The sequence below is a fragment of the Myotis daubentonii genome, chromosome 3 (assembly GCF_963259705.1).
Source record: "Myotis daubentonii chromosome 3, mMyoDau2.1, whole genome shotgun sequence".
Lineage (NCBI taxonomy): Eukaryota > Metazoa > Chordata > Mammalia > Chiroptera > Vespertilionidae > Myotis > Myotis daubentonii.
The window spans coordinates 135,480,384-135,484,792 of NC_081842.1; the positions used below are offsets into that span (position 1 = coordinate 135,480,384).

The window sequence follows — 4,409 nt, forward strand, 5'->3', positions numbered from 1 at the left end:
GGATAATATTTTAAGGATTATACTTTCTTGCATTTAAATTCTAGGTAATACATTTTCTTGTATTAATAAATACTATTAAGAGTTCTAAAGTTTTTCTGCATGTTCCTCTCCACCTTCTCCCTCTTCTCATCTTCACATTGTTAGCTTGTCCCTAATTAATACCAGATATAAGCCAACTGTTTCTTGTATGAATGAGTAGCATGCTAAGTTCTCTTTGAGGACATATTTACACATTTTATTTTAAACTTTAATTTTTTATTGTGTTTGTACTTCAGATTTCACAATTATAGTTGTTTTCCTTTCCAAGTAAAGTTTTTCTCATTACTAAAACACCCTGATGTACTTTTTTAAACATTTCAGTAAACAAATTTCTGCCCATTGCTAACATGAGTAAACAACTTTCCTTCTTCCTCTTAATTAGTCATTCATCTATCAGTGATTCAAAGTTACCATATATTAGAGGTTCCCACCAAGACAAAACATCCTAATGTTAGACCTATGCTTCACTTTTTCCTTCATGCTTTTTTTCCCCCCATTCAATATTATCTTGGATAAAGCATTTGAGAAATTCTTGATGGAGACTAAATTCTACTGTGATTAAGACTTATTCTTTCTTGGTATGAAACAGCCACTAAGATTCAGCAGAAAGTTTCAGTCAGACAGCAGCAATGTTTTCCAGTTCACAAGCAACTGAGTCATCTGCACCCTGGAGCCGTCCTACCTGTTTACAGTGGGGAAAGGACTATTTCAATTTCTGTTACAAAGGACTGTAACAGTTCAATTCTCTTAGAACATGGTCTTTTCTCACATGATGGTTCCTTGGCCTTCTGAGGTTAAATCTCCAGTGAGTGGGCTGGGCACATTCCAGTTGAGGATTTGGCACTTAGCAGGGAGAGAATAGCTCTGCTGTCAGTTCTCAGTGAAAAAACAAATAACTCCAGAGAACAAAAGAAAAACAGTCCCTTTCTAGTCTTTGTCATGAATTTTATACAAAGTCAACTTTCTAACAGCTCCTCTGAGATAATGACTGGCCTAACAGGACTTTCCTTCTTGGTTACACCAGATGCCAAGGGAGAAGGAAGGGGAACCTGGGGGAGAGATCTGTTTCTTTCCACTCTGCTGCCCAGTCTCTTTCTTGATGGGATTCCAGGATGTAAGTATGCAAAAGACACACATGGAAGCAAGCTACACAAGAATGGCTTAAGACTCCGGGGTTAGAGGCCCACTCCAAATTGGTGGTTTGGCTGGAACTTGGTCCACAGAGATGGCTCTGAGTAAATCAATGCATGCGAGAAATAGATAAAAGGACAAACCTCCTGACTTTGTATATCTGGTATCCAAATATCCAGATTTTAAGGACATGTTCACATAAATCTGAATCGAAGAGTGAGTCTTAATTTTAAAGACTTTGAAGCAGTCAGAGCTCTGACTTATACTCTCCTAAGGGAAGATATTGGACTTTCTATTGATATTCCGTTGGAGAGACTAATTCCCACAGTTCTCTTGAGACTCAACTATATTCATTGGGTAAAGATCTGATTGGTCAATAGGACTCTAACAAAAGTACTCACTGAAGAGGAATTGACATAGGTACTGGAACATCCTGCATCTATCCTTTACTTGGAAGTACCTTAAATAGCTGGTGTTTTCTTGCAACAGAAATAGATGATATGTGCTTCAATTATGCAAAGAAAAATGTGTAACAGAATAACTTATCTGATCTTATAAAAGTTATAAAAAGTACCACAGAAGATGCTTCTGATGGATGCTCTTAAAGAAGAATCTGAGATAACCTGTGACTATTGCATGTGCAATCCTCCCTTTTTTGCCAATCATTGGAAGCCAAGGTAGTAAACTCTCGAAATCCTTGAAGACCTCCACCTAGTTGGGTAAACACAGGAGATATCACAGAGACCATGGCAGAAGGAGGTGAATTAGAGTTTGTTAAAAGGATCATCTACCATAGTTTACAACTTAAAAGAAGATTGCTGTATGCTGGGAAAGAAATGAAGCCTTGCTCCTCTGAAGGAAGAACTTGGAGTGCAAGGGGTTCCTAAAGTCACCTACATGGAACTCTGTCAAGACCGGACAATGAGATGGGCCTTAGCTTGGAGTTTTCATGGTGACGTAACAGTACCATCACCACCAAGTAAGCAAAGAAAATTAGAGAAACCCATCACATTTGTAGTGTTGGAGTCTGTGATGAAAAAATTATCTCTCAAAGCATCATCTTTGGGCTCTGAGACAATGGAAGAAGGCATGGTAGTTGTAACGGCATGGATTGAAAAAATTCTCACTGATCTAAAGGTGCAGCATAAATGAGTTCCACGTGGAAATGGGGAAGTTAGCCTTTTCCTAACAGCCATAGACAACGCCTGGATTCATTTAAGGAGAAAGAAAAGAGAATGAGTGAGACAATTGAGAGAAGTTCCTCAAGCTCTTGAGGACATCATCCAAGTCTTGGAAGAGAAAAAGTTAACCCCTGAAGAGTCTGGCAGTAGCCAAGATTTGGCCTAGGGCCCCTGAATGAGTGTCCTGTGCAGGCCTGCTCTACAGGAAGGCGAGTCAGCCACTGTTGAGGGCCATGGCCCAATCCAGGTTTCGCTTTCCCAGAAAGGAAACCCAGAACCAATGGAGGTTGAAAGGAGTGAGGAAAAGGGAGACTTGGAGGTTGGGGAAAGTTGTAAAGGCTCTAGCAATGGAGCCCAGGACCGAGAGGCTTCTGAGCAGCTCATTAACCCAGTGTCTGAAAAAGGGTATCCTTCTCAAGGAGTGGCTGGACATTACCTTTTCAAGTGTTTGATGAACATTAAGAAGGAGGTAGATGATGCCTCAGTTGAAATGCACTGGGTTGAGGGTCAGAACAGGGATTTGATGAACCAGCTTTGTACCTATATACGTAACCAGATTTTCAGGCTTGCTGCCAGTTAACTCTAAACTTCTAGCACAGTTGTAAAAGTTCTATAAAGCAATTTGCTTTGGAGTGGCCTGTGGAGGGGCAAGAGAAATTCTACCATAGGCTTATTGGGAGCATTACGTGGAATTACCTTTAAAAACAAAAACAAATTAATTCATTTTTAGAAATCCCCCCAACCCTCTTTTTTTTTTTAATTACAGGATACTGTAGTATGGTAGTTCAGGAGGAAGAATTATAATTATCACCATCAACAAAAAGCCATCAGAAAACTCATAAGGGATTTAAACCTGACTTAAACTGATTACCCTAGCTTTAGACTCCTCAGCTGAGGCCAAAAGGATTATTTTTGGAATCTGCTTTGGGTCAAAACTGTACAGAGCATTATGCTTTTTCATCCCCCAGATGGAGTCAGTACACCTGGGAAGATAGGCTCTGTACCCTCTTCTGGGGTCACCTTCACAACTAAAGACTTTCTCTGGGTACATATGATTGACTGGCCCTGAGTCAGTCCTAGGAAAATAACTGGCCTGATGGTAGGTGGTAGAAGAGTCAGGGAGAGGAAGCTTAGTAATGCCAGAAGAGGGGGTGATCTGGGGAGCACTTAGAAACGTCACATTCCTGACGCATGTCCGTTTTGATGTTGCTTATTCCAGAAACAATTAGGTAAGCAAAACTCCCAGATGTGAATGGCTGAGACACAACAGAATGAAGCCATACCCCTACTTCCAACCTATTGAAAGTACTGTTTGTAGTATTTTTACTAGTATATGACATTTGAAATGGAGCTTTGTTTTGTTTTTAATATGAGTAATTTTAAATTTAAAAATAAAAATAATGTTCTTTGTGATCCCCAGGGATCTCAGACAGACTTTTCTAAGGCAATAAATCTCTCAGAGGAAAGGACCTCATACCCCAAACCATATATTCATCTGAGGCTTTTGGTAACCAGGTATGGAAACCTAATTCAAGCTAGCTTAATAAAAGAAAAAAAAAAAGGGGGTGGGGGGAGAGAAGGAATTGCTTGCAAGTGTGGATATAATTGGATTCTGGATATGAAGGCTGCCCTCTGCAGCGCATAGGCCTGTTCTACTCTTGCATTCACACACAGGTCCTCAAGCAACCCTGAGCCAACATAGACCTTTGAACTTCTGATCTGAGAGGAAGGAATATTATTTTTTTCCAATAGCTCTGGCAAGGGTCAAGTAAGGGCTCTGATTAGTTTGGTTTGTATCAAATGACCACACCTAAATCAATCTTTGTGGTCAGCAAGGTGAGTGGCCAGAATTGAGCCAAGTGTCCATTCCTAAGACTAGGGGGATGTGGCAGGGGTGAGGGTTGGGCAGAGATGAAGGGTTGGAAATCACCTTAATCAGTTAGACTAAAAGGTATTATGAAAGATTGAGGGAGAGTTGGTTCCTTATGGCAGTATTGGAAACATAAGTAAAAGATATGTCCACTGCATGTATGGGAAGACCTAGATGGGCTGTTCATT

The 4,409-nt window shown here is 40.3% G+C and overlaps 1 pseudogene; it reads left to right on the forward strand.

Moving 5' to 3' along the window:
* The first annotated feature begins 1,264 nt into the window (after positions 1–1,264).
* On the forward strand, positions 1,265–2,987 carry LOC132229407 (RNA N6-adenosine-methyltransferase METTL16-like; annotated as a pseudogene).
* The last annotated feature ends 1,422 nt before the right edge of the window (positions 2,988–4,409 follow it).